Consider the following 15,804-nt stretch of genomic DNA (forward strand, 5'->3'; position numbering starts at 1 on the left):
TCAATGGAAAATGGGTGGAGTGTTGGTGGCCACCTTCTGAAGTTCACAACCAATTCAACAGTTTTTGCTGCATTTAGGACAAGGTTGTCCTTGCACCAATTGCAGATACTCAATCTCGCTGCGGTATGTGTGCTCCCCATTTTCACAGATGAGGTCAAGGATGTTGGTATCAACTGCGAACTTGATGACCTTAACAGAGTTTGCAGATGCAGTGCAGTTGTTTGTATACAGGGGCCTGTTAGTGATTCTTTCTTGGTAGAAGCAACTGCCAAGCTTGACTAATTGTACTGTTGGTGAGAAAGTCCTTGGATCACGCACATAGAGTGAGGTCATCACCAAGTTGTACCAGGTTGTCCTGCAGAATGTTCAGGCAAATGGTGTTAAATGCAGAGCTGAAGTCAAGAAAAAGGATCCTGGAATAGATAGGTTTCAGATCTGTCAAGATGGTCTGTGATTAACACACACCCTACAATTGGAGTGGATCCAGAAGGGGATTAAAGGAGCGCTTCAGATGGGAGAGAACTAATCTTTCAAATATCTTTATGATGGTCAGTGTTAGGCAATAGGCTTGTAGTTGATGATATCAGAGAATCCCGGTCTTTTTGGAGACAAGAATGATAATAGACTTTTTTTAAGGCCTCAGTCAGCACTTTGCCCTCAGTCAGGCATTTATTAAATATGGAGGTGATTACAGAGGCCAGCTGGTTTGCACGTGTTCCCAATCAGATTGAGGACACCCTGTCTGCTTTCCTGGGGTTGAGTTTCCGAAAGTGAATTAGCACATTAGCCATGTGGACTGCTACTAGCACTGGGAGGGGGGGGGGGAGGAGGGAGACTGCCCTAGCCTGGCCAACAGGGTGGTAGTAGTATTGGTTCTGGAATCTGAAGTAAAACCAGTCTAGCTCCTCGGGTAGTTCAATGCTCAGGGATGAATGTTGAGTGGGGGGGTTTGAGGTTTGTGGCTGCCCTGAGGCCTTACCAGACATCCCGTGAGTTGTTGTATCAGAGGATGTGACAAAGCTTGTTGTAGTAGTCCCTCTTCTCTGTTTTAAGTCGCCAGTTTCTCTAAGGTGCCAGATTTATGTACTATCTCTTAGATTTTGCGGAGTTGATGTAGCCTGCCATTGAACCAGGGTTTGTTGACGGGGCAGACTTTCAAGGTCTTAAAAGGGATGCAGGGCTCCTCTCAGAAGCTGATATAGGAGGTGGTGCTCTCTGTTGCTTTCCATTTTCCTTCAATGACCAAAGCAAACCTGTACCTAATTGGGCAGAGAGTGACTAAAGCCAAGAGGATGCTTGCAGCAGTTTTTGGTACATTTGTGTGCAGAGGATGACAACATAAATATTCAATCTTACCTCTAGTGTTGGGCGAACATCTAGATGTTCGGGTTCGGGCCGAACAGGCCGAACCAGCCGCGATGTTCGGGTGTTCGACCCGAACTCCTAACATAATGGAAGTCAATGGGGACCCGAACTTTTGTGCTTTGTAAAGCCTCCTTACATGCTACATACCCCAAATTTACAGGGTATGTGCACCTTGGGAGTGGGTACAAGAGGAAAAAAAATTTAGCAAAAAGAGCTTATAGTTTTTGAGAAAATCGATTTTAAAGTTTCAAAGGGAAAACTGTCTTTTAAATGCGGGAAATGTCTGTTTTCTTTGCACAGGTAACATGCTTTTTGTCGGCATGCAGTCATAAATGTAATACATATAAGAGGTTCCAGGAAAAGGGACCGGTAACGCTAACCCAGCAGCAGCACACGTGATGGAACAGGAGGAGGGTGGCGCAGGAGGAGAAGGCCACGCTTTGTGAGACACAACAACCCAGGCCTTGCATGAGGACAAGAAGCGTGCGGATAGCATGCTTTGTACCGCCATGCAGTCATAAATGTAATAAAGATAAGTGGTTCAATAAACAGGGACCACGCGGCAACGCTAACCCAGCAGCAGCAGACGTGATGGAACAGGAGGAGGCGCAGGAGGAGAAGGCCACGCTTTGTGAGACACAACAACCCAGGCCTTGCATGAGGACAAGAAGCGTGCGGATAGCATGCTTTGTACCGCCATGCAGTCATAAATGTAATAAAGATAGGTGGTTCAATAAACAGGGACCACGCGGCAACGCTAACCCAGCAGCAGCAGACGTGATGGAACAGGAGGAGGCGCAGGAGGAGAAGGCCACGCTTTGTGAGACACAACAACCCAGGCCTTGCATGAGGTACCGCCATGCAGTCATAAATGTAATAAAGATAAGTGGTTCAATAAACAGGGACCACGCGGCAACGCTAACCCAGCAGCAGCAGACGTGATGGAACAGGAGGAGGCGCAGGAGGAGAAGGCCACGCTTTGTGAGACACAACAACCCAGGCCTTGCATGAGGACAAGAAGCGTGCGGATAGCATGCTTTGTACCGCCATGCAGTCATAAATGTAATAAAGATAAGTGGTTCAATAAACAGGGACCACGCGGCAACGCTAACCCAGCAGCAGCAGACGTGATGGAACAGGAGGAGGCGCAGGAGGAGAAGGCCACGCTTTGTGAGACACAACAACCCAGGCCTTGCATGAGGTACCGCCATGCAGTCATAAATGTAATAAAGATAAGTGGTTCAATAAACAGGGACCACGCGGCAACGCTAACCCAGCAGCAGCAGACGTGATGGAACAGGAGGAGGCGCAGGAGGAGAAGGCCACGCTTTGTGAGACACAACAACCCAGGCCTTGCATGAGGGCAAGAAGCGTGCGGATAGCATGCTTTGTACCGCCATGCAGTCATAAATGTAATAAAGATAAGTGGTTCAATAAACAGGGACCACGCGGCAACGCTAACCCAGCAGCAGCAGACGTGATGGAACAGGAGGAGGCGCAGGAGGAGAAGGCCACGCTTTGTGAGACACAACAACCCAGGCCTTGCATGAGGTACCGCCATGCAGTCATAAATGTAATAAAGATAAGTGGTTCAATAAACAGGGACCACGCGGCAACGCTAACCCAGCAGCAGCAGACGTGATGGAACAGGAGGAGGCGCAGGAGGAGAAGGCCACGCTTTGTGAGACACAACAACCCAGGCCTTGCATGAGGGCAAGAAGCGTGCGGATAGCATGCTTTGTACCGCCATGCAGTCATAAATGTAATAAAGATAAGTGGTTCAATAAACAGGGACCACGCGGCAACGCTAACCCAGCAGCAGCAGACGTGATGGAACAGGAGGAGGCGCAGGAGGAGAAGGCCACGCTTTGTGAGACACAACAACCCAGGCCTTGCATGAGGACAAGAAGCGTGCGGATAGCATGCTTTGTACCGCCATGCAGTCATAAATGTAATAAAGATAAGAGGTTCCATAAACAGGGACCGGCAACGCTAACCCAGCAGCAGCAGCACACGTGATGGAACAGGAGCAGGCGCAGGAGGAGAAGGCCATGATTTTTGAGACACAACAACCCAGGCCTTGCATGAGGACAAAAAGCGTGCGGATATAGCAGCAATGCTTTTTGCCGCCATGCAGTCATAAATGTAATACAGATGAGAGGTTCAATAAACAGGGACCGGAAACGCTACACCATCCCAGATGTTCATTGGTCATGTTACTTGGTTGGGGTCCTGGAGTGTTGCGTAGTCATTTCCAATCCAGGATTGATTCATTTTAATTTGAGTCAGACGGTCTGCATTTTCTGTGGAGAGGCGGATACGCCGATCTGTGACGATGCCTCCGGCAGCACTGAAACAGCGTTCCGACATAACGCTGGCTGCCGGGCAAGCCAGCACCTCTATTGCGTACATTGCCAGTTCGTGCCAGGTGTCTAGCTTCGATACCCAATAGTTGAAGGGTGCAGATGGATTGTTCGACACAGCTACGTCATCTGACATGTAGTCCTTGACCATCTTCTCCAGGCGATCGGTGTTGGAGGTGGATCTGCACGCTTGCTGTTCAGTGGGCTGCTGCTGCATGGGTGTCAGAAAATTTTCCCACTCCAAGGACACTGCCGATACCATTCCCTTTTGGGCACTAGCTGCGGCTTGCAATGTTTGCTGCCCTCCTGGTCGTCCTGGGTTTGCGGAAGTCAGTCTGTCGGCGTACAACTGGCTAAAGGAGGGGGAGGATGTCAATCTCCTCTCTAAAGTCTCCACAAGGGCCTGCTGGTATTCTTCCATTTTGACCTGTCTGACTCTTTCTTCAAGCAATTTTGGAACATTGTGTTTGTACCGTGGATCCAGAAGGTTATAAACCCAGTAATTGGTGTTGTCCAGAATGCGCACAATGCGTGGGTCGCGTTCAATGCAGTCTAGCATGAATTGAGCCATGTGTGCCAGAGTCCTACCAGAATCCTCATCATCCTCTTGTGAGCGTTGTGATAGTTGTTGTGATGCATCATAGTCGTCACCTTCCTCCTGGTCTGCTTCTGCTGACCATTCGCGCTGAATTGTGGAAGTCCAACGTGCACCGCTCTGGCCCTCGTCAGTGGTGGCATGAAATTCCTGCTCCAACTCCAGCTGTTCCTCCTCCTCTTCTTCGTCATAGCTGCTGGGGCCAGCGTTCCCTGAGGCGGATGGCCTGATGTTGGTACCATCACGCTGATCGTTTTCTCCTTCAGATTCCCCCAGTTGCATCATGACAGCTGTTTCCTTGATTTTCAACATTGACCTCTTCAGTAAACACAGCAGTGGTATGGTAATGCTGACTGAAGAGTTGTCACAGCTCACAAGCAACGTGGATTGCTCAAAATTTTGGAGGACTTGGCAGAGGTCCAACATGTTGGCCCAATCGGATCCACAGAAGCTTGGCAGCTGTCCGGATGCGCCTCGGTACTGCGCCGTCATGTACTGGACCACTGCACTCTTCTGCTCACAAAAGCGGGCTAGCATGTGCAGCGTAGAATTCCAGCGCGTAGGGACATCACACAGCAAGCGATGGTGGGGGAGATTGAAGCGCTCCTGCATCTTGGCGAGTGCCCCCGAAGCAGTACTGGAATTTCTACAATGTTTGGCCACTCGACGCACCTTCAACAGAAGATCGGCCACGCCTGGGTATGTCCTCAGGAACCGCTGAACTACTAGGTTCATCACGTGCACCAGGCAAGGGATGTGTGTCAGCTTAGCCAACCTTAAAGCGCGAATGAGATTACTCCCATTATCACACACAACCATGCCCGGTTTCAGGTCCAGCGGTGCCAGCCACAAATCCGTCTGTTCCTTTATTCCCTTCCAAATTTCCTCCCCTGTGTGCTGCTTATCCCCAAGGCAGATCAGCTTTAGCAATGCTTGCTGACGCATGCCAACAGCTGTGCTGCACTGCTTCCACGATCCTACTGCTGCTGGGTTAGCGTTTCCGGATGAGGTACAGCTTTGAGATGCGTTGGAGGAGAAGGAGTCAGAGAGGTAGGTGCTGCTGTTGTTATCCAGTGGGAGGGACGGCGGTGCAGCTGTTTGCGGCGTGGGCAACACCCGTGCCGTAGCAGGTGAGGAATCGCTGCCAGGCTCCACAAGGTTCACCCAGTGCGCGGTAAGGGAGATGTATCGACCCTGTCCGAACGCACTCGTCCAAGTGTCAGTGGTGAGGTGAACCTTGCAGGCAACGGCATTCTTCAAGCTTCGAGTTATTTTGCTGACCACGTGCTCATGCAACTCAGGCACTGCAGAGCGCGCAAAGTGGTAGCGGCTGGGAACCACGTAACGTGGGTTGGCCACTGACATCATGCCCTTGAAGCTGTTTGTCTCCACCACTCGATATGGCAGCATTTCGCAGGCCAGAAGCTTGGCTATGCTGGCTGTTACTGCCACGGCCCGGGGGTCATTTGCTGGCAATTTCCTCTTGCGCTCAAACATCTCCGACACAGACAACTGAACCGTAGCGCTGCACACGGAAGGGCTGTTGGTTGTTGTGTTTGATGAACACTGGGAGACCTCAAGAGCACTACTCCGGAAAGTGACAGTGTCAGCGTCGTCTGATGTTTGTGAATGTTGTGAACCACGCAATGGCTGGGCTACTGCTGCTGCTGAGGCGGGTCTGGTGGTGAGTCTGGTGAACCCAAGGGAGGCAGTGTTGCTGGTACCCTGTCCTGCCGCGTTTGCCCACAGAGTGGGATGTTTAGATAGCATGTGGCGGCTCATGCTGGTGGTGGAGAGGTTGTTAATACTTTTCCCCCTGCTCAGGCGGGTCTTGCACACCTTGCAAATCGCCATGGTAACATCCTCAGTGCAGTCTTCAAAGAAAGCCCAGACTTTGGAGCACCTGCCTCCTTGCTGGCGATTTCTGTTTGCTCCTCTTTTGCCTCTCACTTGAACTTCCACGCTTGTGGTGCCTGAAATTGCGCGCCGCCTACCTTGTGGCACAAGGCGAACTCGTGCAGCAGTGGGTTCTTCAACAGACTCATCTGTGCTGCTGGTACGACGGCGATGTTCTCGTTCACAAACAAAATCTGGGTCTATGTCCACATTGTCCATACCCTCCTCTTCCATCTCCTCAAACTCGTCATATGTCGTGGGGGGCCGCCGCCGTGGAGTAGAGCTCCCCAGAACAACCTCTGCGCAGCTCACTCCAACGTCGTCTTCCAGATCTTGTCGGCCGACCTCCTGCAATTGCAACCCCTCCTGCCCAACTTGCTCTGGGATTTGGGTTTCCGAGTCCTCCTCGGACTCGCCTTGTATTTCAGTGCGCGGTGCATTTCCCACAGTTAATGGTTGTGAATCCGGGCACAACATTTCTGGCTGTTCCTCCATTGACCTTTGAAAGGTGGAAGTTTGTTGGGCTGGGAATAGCTCCTGCGAATACCCCATTGTGTCCTGAGGTAATTCATCGGACTGGTTATCTGGCAGTTGTGTGCGTGGTGTCGCTGCCGGTTGTGTCAGCTTTGTGCCCACTGGCTCCTTGTAACTGGCTGAGGACTCGGACCTCGTGCGTGATGTGCTGGTGCTGCTTAACCCACTGCTGGACGCTTGAGAGGTCATCCAAGTAATTATCTGGTCCTGTTCTTTTGGATCTGTGAGGGTTGTTGTCCTGGACAACATGGGCGGTATTGAGTGGGTTTTCTTGGGTGCTCCCCTGTGGCCTGTACGTGAACCGTCAGGGGAAACACCTCTTCCCTTGCCCCTTCCTCTTTCACCGGATTTCTTCCTCATTTCACTTATCCTTACAGTACACGCTGACTGGCAGCAGTACAGTGGCAGTACAGAAATGCTATACAGTACCACTATTGCCAGCAGCGACACAGAGCACAATGCTATACAGTGGCGGGTGAGCGGTGTACCACTATTCCCAGCAGCGACACAGAGCACAATGCTATACAGTGGCAGGTGAGCGGTGTACTACTGTTCCCAGGCCCAGCAGACACAGAGTGGAAGTAAACACAATGCTATATAGTCTGGCTGAGCGGTGTACACAGAGTGGCAGTACACACAATGCTATATAGTCTGGCTGAGCCGTGTACACAGAGTGGCAGTACACACAATGCTATATAGTCTGGCTGAGCCGTGTACACAGAGTGTCAGTAAACAATGCTATATATAGCGTGGCTGAGCGAGGTACACAGTGGCAGTACACACAATGCTATATAGTCTGGCTGAGCGGTGTACACACAGTGTCAGTAAACAATGGTATATAGTCTGGCTGAGCGGTGTACACAGAGTGTCAGTAAACAATGGTATATAGTCTGGCTGAGCGGTGTACACAGAGTGTCAGTAAACAATGGTATATAGTCTGGCTGAGCGGTGTACACAGAGTGGCAGTACACACAATGCTATATAGTCTGGCTGAGCGGTGTACACAGAGTGGCAGTACACACAATGCTATATAGTCTGGCTGAGCGGTGTACACAGAGTGGCAGTACACACAATGCTATATAGTCTGGCTGAGCGGTGTACACAGAGTGGCAGTACACACAATGCTATATAGTCTGGCTGAGCGGTGTACACAGAGTGGCAGTACACACAATAATATATAGTCTGGCTGAGCCGTGTACACAGAGTGGCAGTACACACAATGCTATATAGTCTGGCTGACCCGTGTACACAGAGTGTCAGTAAACAATGCTATATATAGCGTGGCTGAGCGAGGTACACAGTGGCAGTACACACAATGCTATATAGTCAGGCTGAGCCGTGTACACAGAGTGTCAGTAAACAATGGTATATAGTCTGGCTGAGCGGTGTACACAGAGTGTCAGTAAACAATGGTATATAGTCTGGCTGAGCGGTGTACACAGAGTGGCAGTAAACACAATGCTATATATAGCGTGGCTGAGCGAGGTGCACAGTGGCAGTACACACAATGCTATATAGTCAGGCTAAGCCGTGTACACAGAGTGTCAGAAAACACAATGCTATATATAGCGTGGCTGAGCGAGGTGCACAGTGGCAGTACACACAATGCTATATAGTCAGGCTAAGCCGTGTACACAGTGTCAGAAAACACAATGCTATATATAGCGTGGCTGAGCGAGGTGCACAGTGGCAGTACACACAATGCTATATAGCCAGGCTAAGCCGTGTACACAGAGTGTCAGAAAACACAATGCTATATATGAAAATGTCCACAGCGCTTAAAAGATAAATATCTTTAATAATCCAAATTCATAAAACAATGATAATTGATCCTAGGCCACAAGAAAACTTATAGCACCTTCCCCACTCTGTACAAACATTCAACTCTCACACCACTCGCTCTGTCTCACTGCAGTGAGTGCGTGCAAAAATGCCGTAAAAAATAGGGATCCCAGTAAAGAATCAAAAAAACCAAAGTTCCACAGGCACATGAATAAAAGGTTCAAATTGTAGGCGTCGCACTGATTCCAATGCAAGTCCCAGTCAGCCTGCCTGCCCAGCAGTAGCTGACCCAAAGTTCAATCTTCAGTCAAATTGGCAATAATGTTGCTCATACGTTACCCTCCTGAATTGGGGCAAGATCACGGCTCCACGTTCTGCCTCAATCCGTCACCCGTTTGGCCAGTTACGTGGTTGCGGAGAGGCTAGTTGTATAGCACTGTCGGGGCTAGATTCCGGATAGATGCGGAAGTGAAACGCTCCACAGCGGTGGATTAGTTTTCAGTGACGTCACTCTAACGTGCGGCGCAGGGTTGCTGACGTTTCAAGGGGTACGCCCCTCTTCCTCAGAGCTCAACATTATTGCCAATTTGACTGAAGATTGAACTTTGGGTCAGCTACTGCTGGGCAGGCAGGCTGACTGGGACTTGCATTGGAATCAGTGCGACGCCTACAATTTGAACCTTTTATTCATGTGCCTGTGGAACTTTGGTTTTTTTGATTCTTTACTGGGATCCCTATTTTTTACGGCATTTTTGCACGCACTCACTGCAGTGAGACAGAGCGAGTGGTGTGAGAGTTGAATGTTTGTACAGAGTGGGGAAGGTGCTATAAGTTTTCTTGTGGCCTAGGATCAATTATCATTGTTTTATGAATTTGGATTATTAAAGATATTTATCTTTTAAGCGCTGTGGACATTTTCATAACTATTTAAAATTGAGGTTTTTGGGGATCGCCTGGTCCAATCAGCTGCTGAATTAAACCAATTGGCGCAAGCTGCAACTCACAGTTTAAAACAATGCTATATATAGCGTGGCTGAGCGAGGTACACAGTGGCAGTAAACAATGCTATATATATATAGTGTGGCTGAGCGAGCGGTGTACTACTGTTCCCAGCAGCGACACACAATGACTGGGGGGGACCCTGGCTAGCGTGGCTGGAGAGCGAACTACTCTGCCTGCCTACCCAAAGCTAAACCCACAGAGAAATGGCGGAGATATGACGTGGTTCGGGTATTTATTTACCCGAACCACGTGACCGTTCGGCCAATCAGAGCGCGTTCGGGCCCGAACCACGTGACCCGTTCGGCCAATCACAGCGCTAGCCGAACGTTCGGGGAACGTTCGGCCATGCGCTCTTAGTTCGGCCATGTGGCCGAACTCGAACATCACCCGAACAGGGTGATGTTCTGCAGAACCCGAACAGTGGCGAACACTGTTCGCCCAACACTACTTACCTCCAGCAACTTATCACAGTGCTAGCAATACCAAAGCAAAATGATGTTGTCAGGCCTGGCAAGATACCAGCTCATAGCTCAGCTCCTATGCCCCAATCTAACACCACCTTCTTCACCCTGTGTGGCACGTCCCTGCTTGAACAGGAGGTGAGGAAATAACACCTGCCCGACTTCGGTTACACCCAGGCCTTGAAGTGCAAGGTATAGGAGCGGGACCTAGAGTGAACTAATAACTCACCAAGACCCTACAAGCTTAAAGGGGCACTACAGCGAAAAATTATAAAATGTAAAATATGTGCAAACATAAAGTGTACTTCTTATTTTTATATGTTTGCACATATTTTAAATTTTATAATTTTTTGCTGTAGTGCCCCTTTAAGTCCAGTAACAATCCGAGGTCATACACATAAGATCATAAGTATCGAGGTAAACAAGGAGCAGGCAATATCAGAGTCAGGCAATCCAAGGTCAGTCCAGGCAGAGATCAAAGAGTAGTCAATTCCAGGCAAATAATCAAGGCAGGCGGCAGACAGAGAGTGGTCAATTTCCAGGCAGAGTCAGTACACAGAATATCCAATAACAATATAATCGCACCCAGCAAAAGCACACAGCCAAAGCTATACCGGGCAATGACAGAAAGCACTCAGCAGGTTTAAATACTTCATGCAACCAATCAGTGGCCGGTCACATGCACACAGCAACCAATCACACGCAGGCAATAATCCTGTTCAACTGTCAGCTGGCAGAGGGATCAGCTGGCACAGGTAGCAATACATGTCAGCTGACTACCAGTCAGCTGACCAGCAAAACATCCTGGCTGTGTGCCAGCTATCAACTGCCAAAACATGATAGCACACTGGTCAAGGGCACCGCCTCTGACGTGGTAGGCCAGGGTTCGAATCCTGCCCAGGGTCAGTATCCATTCAGTAAGGAGTTCAACAGGAGAAAAGCAACACACAAATATTCAGATTATTATTATTATAAAACAAACCCCTGCCTAAGTGTCAGTTGACTATCCTGTCAGCTGACATTACCTCTGTCACCGCCTCAGACCATACTGCGGCCGAGAGGCGCGAGATTTCCGCCCACCAGTATGCACAGAGCGATCCCCAGTGCACGCATCACCAGCGGAGGACGGCCACTGACATGCGGAAGTGGAGGACCCTACGTGACTCTCGTCAGGAGTGGTCGCATTGCAGGAACCTCCAGGTGAGTTCCTAACAGATGTGTAATGCTGGTCCATCAGACCTTTATTTCAGATTGTCCTGGAGAGCAAGTATTTAAAGCGTACCTGAAGTGCCATGTGACATGGGGCCTGATGCACAAAAGGCTTGATAAATTGGCCATGTGCCAGTACTAACACCAGGGGAACTGCTCATTACACTATTCTTGCCATAGTGATGTGAGCGGTGCTAAAAGGGGAAAGGGTGGTGCCTCTGAGGAAAATTTACTGGTCTTTTGTGTATCAGGCCCATGATGAGATAAACATAGGTTACATATAGTACTAGTCCTACTAAGAAATTGTCTGAAGCACCTGAAAAGTAAATGGATGGCAAACCCTCTTATCGGGTAGAAAAAGACTGATGGTAAAAGTTTAGTGCTGGAAAGGTCCAAGGGTCATTACTTCTGTTTGTTTTGCAGCTGAATAAAGTAGATTTTACATCAGACTGTAATAGCTGTTGTTCAGAATGCAATCCTAAAAATGAAGCTCTTATATTGAAAATTAAAATATGAGACTTTGTTCTATGTTACCAGTGTTCTTTTTACCATTAGTAAAACGCTCACAATTAATTATCTCATAACTTTATTTTTAGTTCATGCTTACTTTAAGCCTCCCACACAAGCTAGCTGTTTTTTGGTCAACGCAGCAAGTTGGGGCCTCCTCTTCCGAGAATCTATACTGTATATGGCAGACCTATGCATTACTGAGAGATCTAGCGAGTTGGATCTTCTACTTCTCAGCCGAGCGAAGGCAAAGCCTGCTCTGTTGAGTGCTGCATTGCTGCCCCTCCACCTGTCTATATAGCAGCAGAATGTGTCACTACTCACTAGAGTCTAGGATAACAAGGTATCTATAGAGAACTTGACTCTGAAATATTGCCAAGGTTAAGTTTTGATCCCTGTGGGTGGCAGTAATTGTGCATATGAACACAACTTAAGTATAGTTTCACTCTTACCCAACTTTTCTCAGTTGTAAAAGTTGTCACTATCAATAAGCAAAACACTCAATTCATTTAGTGCAACATTTTGCTCAAGTAATACAAAATGATGCACAAACAAAATGATTCAAGAGTGTTTTGCTCATTGACAGGGGCAGGGCCGGCCTTAGGTTTCACAGCGCCCTGAGCGAAACCTGATTTTTGCGCTCCCCCCCCCCCCCCCCCCACCCTTCATCCTTTTCCCACATGCATATACACGCACGTATACACACACAGACCCATATGCAATTCCCCTTTTCTCCTGAGATATCTCCTAGGACAGTGGTTCCCAACCTTTTTGATGTCGTGACACATCATGCCAAATGCTCAGATCTCCGTGACACATCACGTATGTATAATAGAAAAATACTATTATTAACCACAAATGGTTAGTAAGAGTGCATTATCATGAATACACTTAAAAAAGAACCTTTCAGGAATATTAATAAAAACAATCAGTGGGACAGTTAGCCGCCTCCTCCCCCATTTAGAATGATAGCACAGCACTGACAATTTGCACCACGCATTATAGCTGCAGTGCGCCCCCCCCCCCCCTCCAAAATGCCCTCAGACTCAGTATAGATAGGTAGCCAGGTATAGGTGCCCCCAGTATAGGATCTCATGTATAGGTGCCCTCAATATAGGTTGCCAAGCATAGGTGCCCCCAGTATAGGAAGTCAGTTGAAGGTCTCCATCCCCCCCATAGGTAGCCAAGCGTAGGTGCCTCCAGTATAGGTAGCCAGGAGTAGGCGCCCTCCATCAGTATAGCTAGCCAGCTATAGGTGTCCCCAGTATAGGAAGTCAGGTGTTGGAGCCCTCAGTATAGGTAGCCAGCTATAGGTGCCCTCAGTATAGGAAATCAGGTGTAGGTGCCTTCAGTATAGGCAACCAGCTATAGGCGCCCCCTTGGAAGCTGGCGCCCTGAACGACCACTACGGTCGCTCATATCAAAGGCCGGCTATGGACAGGGGGCAATGGGCATGATTCACAAAGCTTTTTCACCCGTTTTTCTGTGATTTCACCTTATCTATGTTAAATTTTGAGCTCCCAAAGAGCAACACTATAACATAATTAAGGTAAGAAAAGTGATACGGAAATGAAGTTAATCAGGAACAGCTTACTTTGAGTGATTATTTTACTTGTAAATCAGCTGAAAGGTTATTTTTATCATAAAGGTAATAAGTCATTTATGAAAAGTTTTGTGAATAGAGCCCATTGAACTTTAATGACAGTTTTGCAGTTCTTAGATTTTTCTAGCCTATTAGAAACTACTTTTTTAGGGTGTTAGGAATTTTCTTGATCAGTAATGTCAGAAAAAAAGATTTAGGTATTCACATTATCTGTTAGTAAAAAAAACAAGCAAACAAACAAAAACCTGGCTTTTTAATGAATACATAACATAATTACATGGTGTTTTATGGTCACCCGAAGTTCAGCTTAAATGAGCACTCCATAGAACATAATTTTTTAGGGTTTAGACTATAATTATAGAAACATAAAATAAGGAGTAAATTAGGCATGAAAGATATTGCACCCTTATCACGTTACTGTATGTCTAAGTGCCATTCCTGAATTGCCAGCATTATATTATGTATGATCAAAACACAACATAGACTGAGGCTACAAAAGTACTGTAATATTTTAATATTTATAGAAAATAAATCTATTATAAAATTGATACCAGGGGCTACAATTAATATATAGTACAAAATGTATTTCTCATTATTATTGTTGATTTATAAAGCACCAACATATTCCGTGGCACTGTACAAAGTAAGAAACAACATGGGGTACATAATAATACAAACAATGGTGTACACCAATGTACAAAATACATAATTGGTATCAAAATACAAAAATGATACAAAATGCAAGATAAAGAATTGGTAATTACAGTGATAAAAGTAACATCTCTATATATAAAATACAAGTGCCCCTGCTTCCTGTCCCTGTGTCAGTGCTTTTGCGCTACTGCGCATGTCCTGCACTGTCACAGCCATTGGATCAGGATGCAGGACGGGGCAGGAGGCGGCCTCCCGAGCAGGCGGCTGTGCGCGACGGGCGGACGGCAGTGAAAGTCCTACCGTCCGTTTTTAAATGGGTTTAGGTCCGCTAGTGATGAATAAAATGTATATTGATTTCCAGGACACAAAAGGGGTAGAGAGCATTGACCCTGCGAGCGTACAATCTAAAGAAATGGGAGGAAAAAAGAGGTGGGGTAGTATACAACAAACATAGCGGCAGTGTGTTTTAGGATATCTAGTAAAAGGGAACACAACTCCTTTGTTTATTTTGTCATAAGGCGTTGGGGCTGGATAGGAACAGTTTGTTGAATTTGTAGAATTCAGTTTTTAGGCTTTGCTTTTTTGAACACCTATTTATAAAATATTTAGTTAGAGCAGAAATAAATAGTCTTAATTATAACCGTAGTTGTCATGTTTCTATTAGTGCAAGTTGGTTGAGTATTGAGTATAGCGTTTTAATGTCCCGCAGTACACTCCCTCGCTGCTCCCCCGCTGCAATGGCATTAGGTATCTGAGACTGGCCACACTTCCCAAGTGCTTCTGATGACGCAGAGGTGACGCAGGCTCTGCAGTGCGTTGCCTTGCGAATCGAGTGGTACCTCTCGACATGCAATTGCAATGAAATCAATGGCACCGCTAAAATCCATTTAGACTGTTGCAGCAGCGGTTCTGCTCACATGCGCCGATCAGTCCCAATTCATTGAGGTACTTTCTTTCATTGAGGTACTTTCTAGTACCTCAGTCACAATTCTATTGGGGTACTAAAGGGAAGGAAGAGCTAAGCAAATCATCCTGCACTCTGCTGCAGTGTGATTTAAACACAAAATAATGTAGTGTGAATGTCCCCCATATACCTCTCAATTCAGTTGTTCTATAAAGGCCTCTCTTCATAGGCAGCGGAAGACTGAATTCACAGCTTGCTAGCGCTCGCCACAGGTGGTGGCAGGGGCGGCCCTAGACTATTTGCCGCCTGAGGCAAAAAAAAAATGTCCGCCGCCACCCCCCCCCGGTGGGGGGCGCGCTCTGGGGGGCCGCCGAGCTGGAGGGGTAGCTGGCAGGACGGGGGTATTGGGCCTAGCATCGGGGAGGGGGTCGTACCCCCCCTCCCTCGCCTGGGTCCCCCGAACTGCGCTACCCTCCAGCCCTTAAATACAAGCAGCCGCTATGTGTAAGAGGCACGGGCGGGTAGGACTCACCTCTTCCTCGTTCCAAGCGTGCGCTCCACTGACGTCACTTCCTGCAGCGTTGCAGGAAGTGACGTCAGTGGAGCGCACGCTTGGAACGAGGAAGAGGTGAGTCCTACCCGCCCATGCCTCTTACACATAGCGGCTGGTTGTATTTAAGGCTGGAGGGGAGCGGAGCACGGGGGACCCAGGCGAGGGAGGGGGGGGTCCGACCCCCCTCCCCGCCGCTAGGCCCAATACCCCCGTCCTGCCAGCTACCCCTCCAGCTCGGCGGCCGGCTCCCCGCACCCACGGACGGGCGGGTGCCGCCCCTGGAATTTTGCCGCCTGAGGCAAAAGTTTCACCCCGCCTCATGAGCGGGCCGGCCCTGGGTGGTGGACAGGCAGGCGATTGTCCCCATGTAGTTGTA

Source organism: Hyperolius riggenbachi, chromosome 3, assembly GCF_040937935.1.
Source record: "Hyperolius riggenbachi isolate aHypRig1 chromosome 3, aHypRig1.pri, whole genome shotgun sequence".
In the NCBI taxonomy this organism is placed as follows: domain Eukaryota; kingdom Metazoa; phylum Chordata; class Amphibia; order Anura; family Hyperoliidae; genus Hyperolius; species Hyperolius riggenbachi.